The 16,734-nt window shown below is 37.0% G+C and overlaps 1 pseudogene across 1 annotated transcript; it reads left to right on the top strand.

The window, feature by feature from the left end:
• The first annotated feature begins 426 nt into the window (after positions 1-426).
• LOC308439269 (peptidyl-tRNA hydrolase 2, mitochondrial-like) lies at positions 427-9,548 on the top strand (annotated as a pseudogene). The gene is made up of 2 exons: positions 427-475; positions 8,993-9,548. The product of its transcript is annotated as a peptidyl-tRNA hydrolase 2, mitochondrial-like (transcript).
• The last annotated feature ends 7,186 nt before the right edge of the window (positions 9,549-16,734 follow it).

The raw sequence follows: 16,734 nt of genomic DNA, 5'->3' as shown, positions 1-16,734 counted from the left end.
TTGTTAAATTATATTATTGTTTTAATGTCAATTTGTCTGATTCATGATTTTTTGTAGTATTTGAAAAATGGCATCTTCTAACTTTTTTGGATTATCTCTTTTATTCATATTTCAAATGTTATACCCTGTTCCCCGTACTCTCATACCCCTTCCTCCTACCCTTATCAGACAATGTTATTCTTTACTACATATAAAATTGTAGCCATGGGTCTCTTCATGTGTATGCAGTGGTTGTTGTTTTATCCCTCCTAGCTATGAAGTGTTTTTTTTTTTTTTTTTTTTTTTTTTTTTTTTTTGGTTGATAATGTTTTTCCTCCCATGAGGTTTGCAAACCTTCCAGATCCTTCAGTCCTTTCTCTCGATCCTTTGTTGGGGTCACCAAGTTCAGTCTGATGGTAAGCTGCAAGCATCCTCAACTGTATCAGAATGACTCTGGAAGAACCTCTGAAAAAGCATTCATATTTGACTCCTGCCAGTAAGTATTTTTGGCATCAGCAGTAGTGTTTGGATTTGGTGGCTGCATATGGGGGAGGGTGGAATTCCCAGGTGAGACAGTCTCTGGTTGATCTTTTCTTCAATTCGTACTTCTCTATGTGTCCCTTTATTTTCTCCCATGAACATTTTGTTCTCCTTTCTAAGAAGGGATGAGGTATCAACCTTCTGATCTTCCTTCTCTTTGAGCTTCATAAGTTCTGTAAATTGTTTCTTGTGTATTTAGAGCTTTTTGATCTAGTATGTGCTTATAAGTGAGTAGATACCATGAGTGTTCCTTTGTTACTGGGTTACTTCACTCAAGATGATAGCTTCAAGTAATTTTATTACTTTTTGATAGCTGGGTAGTACTCAATTGTGTGTGTGTACCACAAATTCTGTATTATATTGGATATGTTTGTAACATATTTTAATTGAAATGCAATCATGCCATTTTCCTTCTTACTTTCTCTTTTCTTCTTTCAGTAACTCCCAGGCATTCTTCCTCCAACTTTCCTCCTTAAGTAGATAATCTCGGCAGATATGTGTATGCCTGTATGTATGTATGTATGTGAAATATATGGGACAAAAATAAAGAAAAAGAGGTTACCAGGAAGTATATATTTAAAGAGTTATACCATAATTATACATGTGAAAGGATATGGAAATGTATTAACAAAATTTTCAAAGAAATTATCATAAAATATAATAAAATAAAACAAAGTCTAGCAACCAGATTTGGACAAAACAAATATCAGCCCAAGAGAAGCAAAATAAAATAAAGTAAAATAAAATAACAAATAAAAGAACACTTATTCTCACATCATATGTAACACACTAAGCTGCAAGCAATAATGTGCATGTACAAGAACCTGGTAGAAGCATGTTTAGGTACTGGCTGTGTTGCCCCAGTATCTATGAGTTCATATTAACTCTGATCATGTTGGTTTTAGAGAGCCTTGTGTTCATGATATTCTCTGTGCCTTAGATCTTCACAAACTCTTCCTGCCTCCTTCCCAGGGGTTCTCTTAATTATGACGGTAGGGATTTCATGAAGACATCATTTAGAGCTGAGTGTTTCAAGCTCTGTGTGTGTGTGTGTGTGTGTGTGTGTGTGTGTGTAAAATAATTTCTTATATGAGTTACATTTTCTATCCTTAAAGTTCTATTGTTTAATTCTGTTGTTACTTATTACTGGTCATTAAGTTGATAATACTGTACATACTTGCATTGTCTATTTTTATTCATTTATCCCGTAGTGGCCTCCTGTCTTTTTCTTAATACTCATAGATTCTTTGTAGTACATCAGATTTTTAATGTTGTCTTATAATTTTTTTAGAATTCAGCTAAAATATGAACATTCTTTCCTGAGGAGTCCCTATTTTAGGAGACTCCTAGGCTATTCAAACACTTCATTTTCTGTAATACTCTCTGATTAAAATGACTTGCCATCCTATGTAAAAAAAGCTTCATGGATGGTAAGTTAAATGATTACCCATTTATTATTAAATTTCATTCAAGCTTTTATCTGTATATATATATATATATATATATAATTATTTTATTTGTAATGCCATTGTAATTAGTATATATATATATATATATATATATATATAAAATGCATCTTGAACTCTATACAGAATTAGATGTTTCTAAATCTGTACAGATCTCACACTGTTCTTTTTCATGGTAAGAATTATTTATACATAGTCTAAACATTTTGTATGAACATAATACTTTACTAAATATATTTACAAGATTCTATACCACGTATCCTCATGTTTTCTCTTTATAACAAAAATGTTGTATCCTTTGGTCAGGTTCTCCTATTGCATAGTATCCCATCTACTGTGAGCCCTGATGACCTCTATTCTACTACCTACTTCCATAAAATTAATTTTGCATTCACTTATAAATGATATTGTTGGAAATTTGTCTCTTTGTAAATGACATTATTGGAGATATATGCATTTAAGTAATAAAATGGTTCATTCAATACTATTCGTTATTGAACAAGTAAGTTTAGTCCAGTTCTTTGAAGAAATGAAAGGGTAAGTTTGTCTTTAACTTGTTTTTATGTAATACTGAGAGTACTAGACGTCATTTTATATCTAATCAAACTTCAACCAAGCACAAAAAATACTTTAATAATGCACTATAACCAGAGATATTTTTTTCTTATTTTATTAATCTTAGAATTTGTCAACTTTGACTACTTAAGTAGATGTAAGACTTTTTATTTGCCCACATAATAATATTTTTAAAAACTTTATTTTAAAAAACAAATATAAATGGACATATTTTAAGCATTTTTTACATAAAAGTATATAATACCTTTTTGTCAGTATTTGTTTTTTTCTTTTTTTTTAAAGGTTTGATAGTGTGATCAAGATCCCACCAGTTACAATGAGCATAAAGTACATGTAAAACAAGATGCAACCTGGAAATAGTCAAAGTTTTCTTGGTGTGTAAAGACTTTTTTTAACAATGAGCAGACTGTATATGTAATACAGGGTACAAGGCAGAATTTGTCAATGTGTTCTTGGTAGGTAAAGATTGAGCATGACTATTTTTTTTGTTTTGTTTTCTTTTTTTCTTGGACTTCATACAGACTTGTGAGTTGTTTCTGGGGCAGTGTGAGCCTCTGGGGTTAGCTTCCCACTATCAGTGACTGCATATTATGTCTGTTCTTTTGTGACTGGGTTATCTCACTCAGGATGATATTCTCTAGATGCAGCCATTTTCTTAAGAATTTGGTTAAGTCATTGTTGCTGGTGGCTGAATAGTATTCCATTGTGTAAATGTACCACAATTTTTGTATCCATCCATCTTCTGAAGGACATCTGGGTTCTTTCCAGCTTCTGGCTATTATAAATAGAGCTGCAATGAACATTGTGGTGCATGTATCTTTGTTGTGTATTAAAGTGTCTCTGGGGTATATGCCCAGAAGTGGAATAGCTGGGTCTTCAGGTAGTACTATATCCAATTTTTTGAGGTATTGCCAGACTGATTTCCAGAGTGGTTGTATTAGTTTGCAACCCCACCAACAGTGGAGAAGTGTTCCTCTTTCTCGACATCCTCGCCAGCATCTGTTGTCATCTGAGTTTTAGATCTTGGCCAATCTGACTGGTATGAGGTGGAATCTCAGGGTTGTTTTGATTTGCATTTCCCTGATGGCTAAGTATGTCAACCACTTCCTCACATGTTTCTCAGGCATTCGATATGCCTGAACTAAGAATGTTTTGTTTAGCTCTGTACCCCATTTTTAATGGGGTTGTTTGATTCTCTGGTGTCTAGCTTTTTGAGTTCTTTGTATACCTTAGATATTAGGCCTCTATCTGATGTGGAGTTGGTAAAGACCTTTTTCCATTCTGTTGTCTGCCATTTTGTTTTCTTGACAATGTGCTTAGCCTTACAGAAACTTTGCATTCTCATTAAGTCCCATTTGTTAATCTTTGATCTTAGAGCTTGAGCCATTGCTGTTTTGTTCAGAAAATTTTTTCCTGTGCCTCGGTTGTCTACGGTTTTCCCTACTTTCTCAACTAATAGTTTCAGTGTATCTGGTTTAATGTGGAGATCTTTGATCCACTAACACTTGAGCTTTCTACAAGGAGATAAGAATGGGTCTATTTTCATTCTTTTGCGTGCTGAGTGCCAGTTGGACCAGCACCATTTGTTGAATAGGCTGTCCTTTTTCCATTGAATGTTTATGTCTCCTTTGTCAAAAATCAGCTGACAATATACATGAGGACTCATTTCTGGATCTTCTATTCTATTCAATTGATCCACAAGCCTATTTCTGTACCAGTACCATGCAGTTTTCAGCACAATTACCTTGTAATATAGCTTGAGGTCAGGGATAGTGATTCCTGCAGACGTTTTCTTGTTGTTGACGACTGATTTCGCTATTCTAGGTCTTTGTTATTGCATATGAAATTGCACATTGATCGTTCCAATTCAATGAAGAACTGGGTTGGAATTTTGATGGGGATTGCATTGAATTTGTAAATTGCTGTTGGTAGAATAGCCATTTTTAAAAGTTTGATCCTTCCAATCCATGAGCATGGGAGATCTTTCCATTTTCTGAGATCATCCTCAATTTCCTTCTTAAGAAGTTTGAAGTTCTTGTCGTACAGGTCCTTCACTTGTTTAGTTACACTCAAACCAAGGTATTTCATAGTTTTTGTGACGATTGTGAAGGGTATCTTTTCCCTAATTTCTTTCTCCACATGTTTGTCCTTTGAGTATAGGAAGGATACTGCTTTGTTTGAGATAATTTAGTATCCAGCTACTTTGTTGAACTTGTTTATCAGCTATAGGAGTTCTCTGGTGGAATTTTTGGGGTCACTCAAGTACACTATCATGTCATCTGCACAGAGTAATGTTTTTATCTCTTCCTTTCCAATTTGTATCCTCTTGATCTCCTTTTGCTGTCTAATTGCTCCAGCCAGGACTTCCGGTACTATGTTGAATAGGTAGGGGGAGAGTGGGCAGCCTTGTCGAGTCCCTGATTTTAGTGGGATTGCTTCAAGTTTCCCACCATTAAGTTTGATGTTGGCTGTTGGTTTGCTGTATATTGCTTTTATTATGTTTAGGTATGGACCTTGGATTCCTGTTCTTTCCAGGACTCTTAACATGAAGGTGTGTTGAATTTCGTCAAAGCTTTCTCAGCATCGAGTGAGAAGACCATGTGAATTTGTTCTTTGAGTTTGTTTATATGGTGGATTACATTGATGAATTTCCTTATATTAAACCATCCCTGCATCCCGGAGATGAGGCCTACTTGGTCATAATTAATGATCATTTTGATGTGTCCTTGGATTCGGTTTGCAAGGATTTTTTGAATAGTTTTGCGTCAATGTTCATAAGTGAGATTGGTCTGAAGTTCTCTTTCCTTGTAGGGTCTTTGTGTGGTTTACGTACAAGGGTTATTGTAGCCTCAAAAAATGAGTTAGGTAGTATTCCATCTGATTCTAACTTGTGGAGTAGTTTGGAGAGTATTGGTGTTATATCCGCAATAAATGTTTGATAAAATTCTGAATTGAACCCGTCTGGACCTGGGCTTTTTTTTGTTGGAAGGCTTTTGCTAATTTCTTCTATTTCTTTAGGTGTTATTGGATTATTTAGATGGTTTACTTGGTCCTGGTTTAACATTAGGATCTTGTATTTGTCTAGGAATTTGCCTATTTCCTCCAGATTTTCCAATTTTGTGGAGTATAAGTTTTTGTAGTAGGATCTGATGATTTCTTGAATTTCCTCAGTTTCAGTTGTTATGTCTCCCCTTTCCTTTCTGATTTTGTTAATTTGTATACTCTCTCTTTGTCGTCTAGTTAGTCTGGCAAAGGGTTTATCAATCTTGTTGATTTCCTCAAAGAACCAACTCTTGGTTTTGATGATTTTTCCAATGGTTCTTTTTGTTTCTATTTGGTCTATTTCTACCCAAATTTTGATTATTTCTTGCTGTTTACTCTTCTTGGGTATATTTGCTTCCTTTTGTTCTAGGGCTTTTAGCTGTGCTGTCAAGTTGCTGATGTAAGTTCTCTCCAGTTACTTTTTGGAAATACTTAAGGCTATGAGTTTTCCTCTCAGTAGTGCTATCATTGCATCCCATATGTTTGGGTATGTTGTGTTTTCGTTTTCATTGAATTCTAGAAAATCCTTAATTTCTTTCTTTATTTCTTCTTTGACCATGCTATCGTTTAATAGAGCATTGTTTAGTTTCCATGTGCATGTGGGCTTTTTGTTGTCTTTCTTGTTGTTAAAGACCAGCTGTAGACCATGGTGATCTGAGAGGATTCATGGGAGTATTTCAATCTTCTTATATTTATTGAGGCTCGTTCTGTGTTCAATTATGTGGTCAATTTTCAAGATGGTGCCATGGGGTGCTGATAAGAAGGTGTATTCTTTTACTTTACGATGATATGTTCGGTAGATATCTATTAATTCTAGTTGGTTCAAAGTCTCTGCTACTTTTGCAGTGTCCTTGTTCAGTTTCTGTTTCCATGATCTGTCCATTGGTGAGAGTGGGGTATTAAAGTCTCCCACTATTATTGTGTGGGGTGAAATGTATTTTTTGAGCTTTAGTAGGGTTTCTTTTATGAATGTGGGTACTTTTTTATTTGGAGCATATATGTTAGGGACTGAGAGTTCCTCCTGACAGATTTCCCCGGTAATGAGTAAAAAGTGTCCTTCCTTATCTTTTGTGATAACTTTTGATTGGAAATTTACTTTATTCGATATTAGAATAGCCACTCCAGCTTGCTTCTTCGGGCTGTTTGCTTGGAAGTTTTTTCCAACCCTTTTCTCTGAGATAGTTTCTGTCTTTGTCTCTGAGATGAGTTTCCTGTATGCAGCAAAATGCTGGATTTTGCTTATGTATCCAGTCTGATAGTCTATGTCTCTTTATTAGGGAGTTGAGTCCATTTATGTTAATAGATATCAAGGAATAGTGGTTGCTATTTCATGCTATCATTGCTTTTGTAGGTTGAGTTGTGTCTGTGTCTCTTTTTTCTTTTTGTTTTCTTCCTTAGGAGTTTTCTTGTTTTTACTAGGATTTCGTTCCCCTCATTGTATTGGGTTTTCCACCTATAATTCGTTGTAGTGCTGGGTTTCTGGTCAGATATTGTGTAAATTTAGATTTGTCTTGAAATATCTTCATCTCTCCATCTATGGTGATTGATAGTTTTGCTGGGTATAGCAGCTTGGGCTGGCACTTGTCCTCTCTTAGGGTCTGCATAATGTTTAACCAACCTCTTCTAGCTTTCATAGTCTCTGTTGAGAAACGGGTGTTATTCTGATTGGTCTGCCTTTATATGTTACCTGACCTTTTTCCCTTACTGCTTTTAGTATTCTTTCTTTGCTTTGGGCACTTGGTGTTTTGACTATTATGTGTTGGGAGGTATTTCTTTTCTGGTCCGACCTATTTGGAGTTCTGAAGTCTTCTTTTATGCTCGTGGTCATATCACTCTTGAGGGTAGGGAAGTTTCCTTCTATGATTTTGTTGAAGATATTTACTGTGCCTCTTAGTTGATACTCTTCTCCCTCTTCTATTCCTATTATCCTTAGGTTCGGTCTTCTCATTGAGTCCTGGATGTCCTGGACATTTTGGGTTAGGAGCTTTTTGCTTTTTCATCTTCTCTGGCTGATTAGTCTATGTTTAAAATGTTGTCTTTGTTCCCCAAGATTCTCTCTTCCATCTCTTGTAATCTATTGGAAATGCTTGCAGCTGTGACTCCTGATTTTTTTTAGGTGTTCTACCTCTAGGGTTATCTCTTTTAGTGTTTTCTTTATTGTGTCAATTTTCATTTTAAATTCCTTCTTCCATTCCTTCATTTCTTTGGTTCTGTTTTCCTCTAGTTCTTTTAGTTTTTTGAGTGTTTTTCTTGTTTCCTCTTTAAAAGCTTCTGATTCTTTTTGCTTTTCCTCCTGTTCTTGTTGAAGGATCTCTATCATCATCTTGAGGCATGATTTTAGGTCTGTGTCTTCTTTTTCTGGAGTGTTTAGCATTGCTGTGATGGGAGAGTTGGGTACTGGTATTGCCAGGTTTCTTGGTTTCCTTGGGATATGCTCTTTTGCTTTCCTCTTGCCATCTTGTTGTCAGTGATATGTTCTTGCCTTTCCCTTGCACCTGGTCTGTGTTCCTGGATCTCAGCTGGTCCAGGTGGCAGATGGTGCGAGCCCTGTTCTGCACCCCAAAGCTGCAAGGTGAAAACAGAGGTCCCAATGCTGGGTTCCTCATCCCTGGATCAGGCAAGGCAGGGGTGCGCTTTCCGTACGCACTCAGCAGAGATCTCTCTGTCCCCTGGCTACTCGGATCCCCTTCTAACCAGGCCTTTGTCTCTCGGAATTCCACATTTTTCTTTATGTAGTATTTTATACTATTTATTTAGAATCTCTAAATTTAATTAAATATATTATTTTATAGATACTACTAATTTACTGTCAATGTCATAAATGACTGCATTGGACATTCTTCCAGCTTTAGGAAAAATGTAAATAAGAAATATGATGCAATTTTTCCCATGCATCATGTCAATGGTTACTGAAAAAAAGGATACCAGCAATAACTCAAGTTTTATCAAGTGAATTTTTTTATTTTAATCTATAATTTAGTTTTATTTAATATTTTGTGTGTATGTGTGTGTGTGTGCATGAGGCAGAGCAAGTGTGGGCATTGGGATGTTAGAGTGTGTATGTGGATATCAGAAGAGAGCTGTGGACAGCAGTATTAAAGTTATACCTTGCTTAAGACAGTCTCTTTCTGTTTGGAGGAATATGTGTACTACCATAGCTAGCCTGCAAGTTTCCAATGTTTATTCTTTCTCCTATTCCCATCTCTACTCCAGAAAACTGATACTATAGATATGTATTATGGTGTCTAGCTCTGTCCAATTATGGATTTGAACATAGATTGTCATTATTTGATGACATTTAATTTTACTAATTGAGCTGTATCTCTTAATTATCTTTGCATATTGGGAGGATAAAGAGGTTTTTTTTGGTTTCTTGTTTTGGAGTTGAGAACTACAAAGTGAGCGAGAAGTGCTTCATATACTCTCCAAATTCTTGGCTATAGAGTATTTCGTTCATCCTGATACACTAAGCTTGGCTGCTGGAGTTGCTTGTGGCATGTGCCTGGGCTGGAGCCTTCAGAGCCACCTTGGGATGTTTCCCCCAGAACCCAACAAGTGTGACAAATAGCAACACAGAGACGGGAGAGAGTGCAGGTTACAAACTGATTCTTGTGGTTCAAACTGACTTAAAGATCGGGAAAGGGAAGGTAACTGCCCCATGTTCTCATGCTGCAGTTCCTTCTTACAAGCAGGCTCAAAGGAGAAACCCCTCAAGTGCTCAAAAAGTTGGAGTGCTGTGGCCAACTCAAAGGGGTAGTCAAAGTTCCAGATGAAAATACCCTCGTTCAATTACTTGCCCATGCAAAATCCTTGGGACTGACTGTAATTTTAATACAATATGCTGGATGTACTCAAATTAAACCAGGATCCCTAACTGTCCTGATAATTGGGCCAGGACCAGTAGAACTGATTGATGAAGTTGCTGGCCACATAAAACTTTACTAGGTAAACTTTTGCTTGACAGTGATTCTGTCTGAAAACTGTGGAGCCTGTTAGTAAAAATAAATGCTTAATCCTTATGCCCATGGATGATTCAATCCCTCTTAAGAAGGGGAACAAAATACTCAAAGTAAGAAATATGTAGACAAAGTGTGGAGGAGAAACTGAATGAAAGCATTCAGAGACTGCCCCACATGGAAATCCATCCCATACACAGATAACAAATCCAGACACTATTTCAGATACAGAAAAGTGCATGCTGACAGGAGCCTGATATAGCTGTCTCCTGAGAGGCTCTTTAGAGCCTGAAAAATATACAGGCAGATGCTCACAGCAAACCATTAGACTGAAACAGGGTCCCCAGTAGAGGAGATAGAGAAAGAACTGAAGGAGCTGAAGGGGTTTGCAACCAATAGGAAGAACAACAATATCAACCAACCAAACTCCCCAGAGCTCCCAGGGACCAAACCACCAACCAAAGAGTACATATGAAATGACCCATGGCTCCAGCCACATATGTAACAGAGGATGGCCTCATCAGATGTCAGTGGGAGGAGAAGCCCTTGGTCTTGGAAAGTCTTGATGCCCAGTGTAGGAGAATGCCAGGGTAGGAAGGTGGGAGGAAATAAGTGGGTGGGTGGCAGAGCACTCTCAAATAGGCAGAGGGTAGAATGATGGGATAGTGAGATTCTGGAGGGGATAGCATTTAAATATAAGTAAAGAAAATATTCAATAAAAAATAATGACCAAAAAGCTACTCTGGAAATCAGTCTGGCAATTCCTCAGAAAATTGGACATAGTACTACCTGAAGATCCTATTATTCCACTTCTGGTCACATACCCCAGAGATGCTCCAACATACAATAAGGGCACACACACCACAATGATCCAAGCAGCCCTATTTATAATAGCCAGAATCTGTATAGAAGCAAGATGTCCTTCAGTAGATGAATGGATACAAAAATTGTAATATATTTTCACAATGAAGTACTACTCAGATATCAGAAACAATGACTTTATGAAATTCTTAAGAAAATGGATGCATCTAGAGAATATTATCCAGAGTGAGGTAACCCAGTCACAAAAGAACAGACATAATATGCAGTCACTGATAATTGGATACTAATTCCAAAAAACTATGAACACCCCAGAAACAACCCACAGGCCATATGAAGCCCAAGAAAAACAAAGGCCAAAAAATAAAATCCTCAGTCCTTCATAGGAAAAAATTAATGTATAGCATCCTTTCAGAGGGTGGCACACCTGGACCTTAAATCATTAATAATCCAAGAGCTAAGAATATAACCTTGTGGCAATTTCTGGTATTCAAAGATCATTATGCTTAATCTATACTCACCAAGAAATCTATTTTCATGTTACATTCTTTCCTACATGGACGTTATGCATATGGTAACTAGTGGGATTTCAATGCATGCTATCAAACCTCTGAAAGAATTAAGTACTGACAAAAATATTCATATAGTGTTATCTCAAAATACCTTTAAAAATCTGTATATATATTCCTCTTTTTTGAAAAATAGTTTTAAGAGAGATAAAAAATGACTATGTAAGTTGAATTTCAAGCATGGAGTTGACACTGAGACCCATTTTTTGCTGAGGAGCTATTGGCTGGTGATGGATGCTGGAGATAGTCACATACTTGGCTTTGGGAGGATGACCATTGGTAGCCAGCTTATACCATAAAAGTTGACTTCAAGAAACATAGATGAGCCAGCGGTGAGCCAGCGGTGAACCAGTGGTGAGCCAGCGGTGATCCAGCAGTGATCCAGGGACACAGGACTGGTGAGGAGGCGTTCTGACTAGCCAGAGTGCAGAGAGATCTCTGAAGAGCACACAAAAAGTGCAGTTCCTCAGACCCCCTCTCCACCCAGCTTGGTTCAGGGAACCAGTAACCTGGCATCAGGCTATTCCCAGCTGGACAACACTGAGTGCAGAACACACACTCAGACCATCTACCACCAGGAACAGTGGGGAGCCAGAGGTGAGCCAGCGGTGATCAAGGGGTGATCCAGGGACACAAAAATGACAACAAGATGTCAAGAGGAAAGGTAAAGAATGTACCCCAGGAAAACCAAGACAACCTGGAAACACCAGTACCAAGCTCTCCCACCACAGCAAACAGCAGAATGTCAAACTCTCCAGAAAAAGAAGATGCAGACCTGAAATCATACCTCAAGATGATGATAAGGATCCTATAAACAATAACAAGAGGAAAAGCATAAAGTATTAGAAGCTTTTAAAGAGGAAACAAGAAAAAAAACTCAAAGAACTCAAAGAACTAGAAGAAAACAGAACCAAAGAGATGAGGAATGGAAGAAAGAATTTAAAATGGAAATGAACACAATAAAGAAAACACTAAAAGAGACAACCCTAGAGATAGAAAACCTAAAAAACAAATCAGGAGTCACAGATGCAAGCATTTCCAATAGACTACAAGAGATGGAAGAGAGAATCTGGAGGGATGAAGACAACATTGAAAACATTGACAAAACAGAGAAGATGCAAAAACCAAAAATCTCCTAACCCAAAATGTCCAGGAGATCCAGGACACAATGAGACGACCAAACCTAAGGATAATAGGAATAAAAGAGGGAAAAGAATATCAACTAAGAGGCACAGTAAATATCTTCAACAAAGTTCCGGAAGAAAACTTCCCTACCCTTAAGAATAAGATGACCATGAGCACAAAACAAGCCTGCCGAACTCCAAATAGGTTGGACCAGAAAAGAAATTCCTCAAGACACATAATAGTCAAAACACCAAGTGCCCAATGCAAAGAAAAAATATTAAAAACAGTAAGGGGAAAAGGCCATGTAACATATAAAGGCAGACCAATCAGAATCACACGTGATTACTCAAGAGACTATGAAAGCTAGAATATCCTAGACAGACAACATGCAGACCCTAAGAGAGCACAGGTACCAGCCAAAATGTCTATACCCAGCAAAACTCTCAATCACCACAGACAAAGAGACTATTCCAAGACAAAACTAAATTTACACAATGTCTAACAACAAACCAGCACTACAACGAATTATAGGGGGAAAACCCAATACAAAGAGGGGAACTACATCCTAATAAAATCAAGAAAAGTCCTAAGAAAGAAAACCAAAAGAAGAAAGACATACAGGCACAGTTCAACCTCCAAAAGCAAAAAAGGCAGGAAATAGCAACCACTATTCCTTCATATCTGTTAGCATAAGTGGACTCAATTCACCAATAAAAAAAAACATAGGCTATCAGACTGGATACATAAACAAAACCCAACAATTTGCTGCTTACAGGAAACTCATCTCAGAGACAAAGACAGACACCATCTCAGAGTAAAAGGTTGGGGAAAAACTTCCAAGCAAATGGCCCCAAGAAGCAAACTGAAGTGGCCATTCTAATATTGAATAAAGTAGACTTTCAACCAAAAGATATCAAAAAAGATAAGGAAGGACACTTTTTATTCATAAAAGGGGAAATTTGTCAGAAGGAACAGGCAATCCTTAAAATATATGTTCCAATACAAAAGCCCCAATATCTATAAAAGAAACACTACTAAAGGTCAAAAAAGCATTGCGCCCCACACAAAAATAGTGAAAAACCTCAATACCACACTCTTACCAAGGGACAGATCATGGAAACAAAAACTGAACCAGGACACTGTAAAACTAACAGAGGTTATGAACAAAATGGAATTAATTGATTTTTACAGAACATATCATCCTTAAAAAAAAAAAGAATACACCTTCTTCTCAGCACCTCACCACACCTTCTGCAAAATTGACCACATAATCGGTCACAAGATGAGTCTCAATAGATATAAGAAGATTGAAATACTCCCATGCATCCTTTCAGATCACCATGGTCTGAGGCTGGTCTTTAATAAAAAACAAAGACAAAAAAAGCCCACACACACATGGAAACTAAACAATGTTCTATTAAATGATATCAGGATCAAAAAAGAAATAAAGAAAGAAATTAAGGATTTTCCAGAACTCAATGAAAACACAACATACCTATACCTATGAGATGCAATGAAAGCAGTAATGAGAGGAAAACTCATAGCTCTGAGTGCTTGCAAAAAGAAACTGGAGGGAGCTTACATCAGCAACTTGACAGCACAGCTGAAAATTCTAGAACAAAAGGAAACAGATACACCCAAAAGGAGTTGACAACAAAAAATAATCAAACTTAGAGCAGTAATAGACCAAATAGAAACAAAAAGAACCACTGAAAGAATCAAGAAAACCAAGAGCTGGTTCTTGGAGAAAATTAACAAGATTGATAAACCCTTAGCCAGACTAACTAGAGGGCAAAGAGAGCGTATCTAAATTAACAAAATTAGGAATAAAATTGGAGAAATAACAACTGAAACAGAAGAAATTCAAGAAATCATCAGATCCTACTACAAAGGCCTATAATCAACAAAGCTGAAAAATCTGGAGGAAATTGATGAATTCCTAGACAGATACAAGATACTAAAGTTAAATCAGGACCAGATAAACCATCTAAATAATCCCATAACACCTAAAGAAATAGACGCAGTCATCAAAGCCTCCCAACCAAAAAGAGCCCAGGTCCAGATGGGTTTAGTGCAGAATTTTATCAGACATTTATTGACGACATAATACCAATACTCTCCAAACTATTCCACAAAATAGAATCAGATGGAACACTACCTAACTCATTTTTGAGGCTACAAACCCTTGTTCCTAAACCACACAGAGACTTTACAAGGAAAGAGAACCTCGGAACAATCTCACTTATGAACATTGATGCAAAAAATACTCAACAAAATCCTTGCAAACCGAATCCAAGAACACATCAAAACGGTAATCCACCATAATCAAGTAGGCTTCATCCCTGGGATGCAGGGTTGGTTTAATATACAGAAATCCATTCATGTAATCCACCATATAAACAAACTCAATGACAAAAAACCACATGGTAATCTCACTAGATGCTGAGAAAGCATTTGACAAAATCCAACACACCTTCATGTTAAAAGTCTTGGAATAAACAGAAATCCAAGGCCCATACCTAAACTTAATAAAAGCAATATATAGCAAACCAACAGCCAAAATCAAACTTAACGGTGCAAAACTTGAAGATATCCCACCAAAATAAGGGACTCAACAAGGCTGCCCACTCTCCCCCTACCTATTCAACATATTACTGGAAGTCCTGGCCAGAGCAATTAGAAAGCAAAAGGAAATCAAATGGATACAAATTGGAAAAAAAGAAGTAAAAACATCACTCTTTGCAGATGACATGATATTGTACTTAGGCAACCCCACAAATTCCACCAGAGAACTTCAGGAACTAATAAACAAGTTCAGCAAAGAACTGGATATAAAATTAACTCAAACAAATCAGTAGCTTCCTATATTCAAAGGACAAATATGTGGAGAAAGAAGTTAGGGAAAAGATACCCTTCACAATAATCACAAAAACTATGAAATACCTTGGTGTGACTCTAACTAAGCAAGTGAAGGACCTGTATGTCAGGAACTTCACACCTTTAAAGAAGAAAATTAAGAAAGATCTAAGAAAATGGAAAGATCTCCCATGCTCATGGATTGAAAGGATCAACATTTTAAAAATGGCTATCTTACCAAAAGCAATCTACAGATTCAATGCAATCCCCATCAAAATTCCATTCCAGATCTTCATTGGGTTGGAAAGAGCAATGTGCAATTTCATCTGGAATAACAAAAGACCTAGAATAGCGAAATCCATCCTCAACAACAACAAAACATCTGTGGGAATCAATATCACTGACCTTAAGCTATATTACAAGGCAATTGTGCTGAAAACAGCATGGTACTGGTACAAAAATAGGCACGTGAATCAATGGAATAGAATAGAAGATCCAGAAATGAGCTCCAATGTATATGGTCACCTGATTTTTGACAAAGAAGCTGTAAACATTCAATGGAAAAAGGACAGCTATTCAACAAATGGTATTGGTCCAACTGGCACTCAGCATGCAGAGGAACGAAAATAGACCCCTTCTTATCTCCTTGTACAAAGCTCAAGTGTAAGTGGATCAAAGATCTCCACATTAAATCAGGTGCACTGAAACTATTAGATGAGAAAGTAGGGAAAACCTTAGAACTCATAGACACAGGAGAAAATTTCCTGAACAGAATACCAATAGCTTGAACTCTATGGTCAAAGATTAACAAATGGAACTTAATGAGATTGCAAAGTTTCTGTCAGACTAAAGACACTGTCAAGAAAGCAAAACGGCAGCCAACGGAGTGGGAAAAGATATTTACCAACCCCACATCAGATAGAGGCTTAAAATCCAAGGTATACAAAGAAGTCAAAAAGCGAGACACCAGAGAATCAAACAACCCTATTAAAAAATGAGGTCCAGACTTAAACAAAAAGTTCTCAATCAAGGAATATCGAATGGCTGAGAAACATCTAAGGAAGTGCTCAACATCCTTAGCCATCAGATAAATGCAAATCAAAACAACCCTGAGATTCCACCTCACACCAGTCAGATTGGCCAAGATCCAAAACTCAGATGACAACAGATGCTGGTGAGAATGTGGAGAAACAGGAACACTTCTCCACTGTTGGTGGGGTTGTAAACTGATACAACCACTCTGGAAATCAGTCTGGCAGTTCCTCAGAAAATTGGACATAATACTACGTGAAGACCCAGTTATTCCACTTCTGGGCATTTACCCCAGAGATGCTCCAACATACAACAAAGATACATGCACCACAATGTTCATAACAGCTCTATTTATAATATCCAGAAGCTGGAAAGAACCCAGATGTCCTTCAATAGATGAATGGATACAAAAATTGTGGTACATTTACACAATGGAGTAACACTCAGCTATCAGATACAATGGCTTAACCAAATTCTTAAGAAAATGGATGCATCTAAAGAACATTATCCTGAGTGAGAAAACCCAGTCACAAAAGAACAGAAATAATATGCATTCACTGATAACGGGATACTAAGCCGAGAATTCTCTGAACTCCCCAGAAACCACTAACCAACTGTGTCAAGTTAAAGAAAAAAAAATAATATATTTTAATTAAAACAGAACTGTATCCCATCCCCCTTTCCCTCCTACATCCCCTCCCAGTTTCTCTCCTATCCCCTCAAATTAATACCCTCTTTTCCTATAATATTGTTACATATATACTTACGTGTATG

This window comes from Micromys minutus, assembly GCF_963924665.1.
Source record: "Micromys minutus genome assembly, chromosome: 29".
Classification (NCBI taxonomy): Eukaryota; Metazoa; Chordata; class Mammalia; order Rodentia; family Muridae; genus Micromys; species Micromys minutus.
The sequence above is the reverse complement of the archived record's forward strand: the minus strand, read 5'-3'. Positions and strand labels throughout refer to the sequence as shown.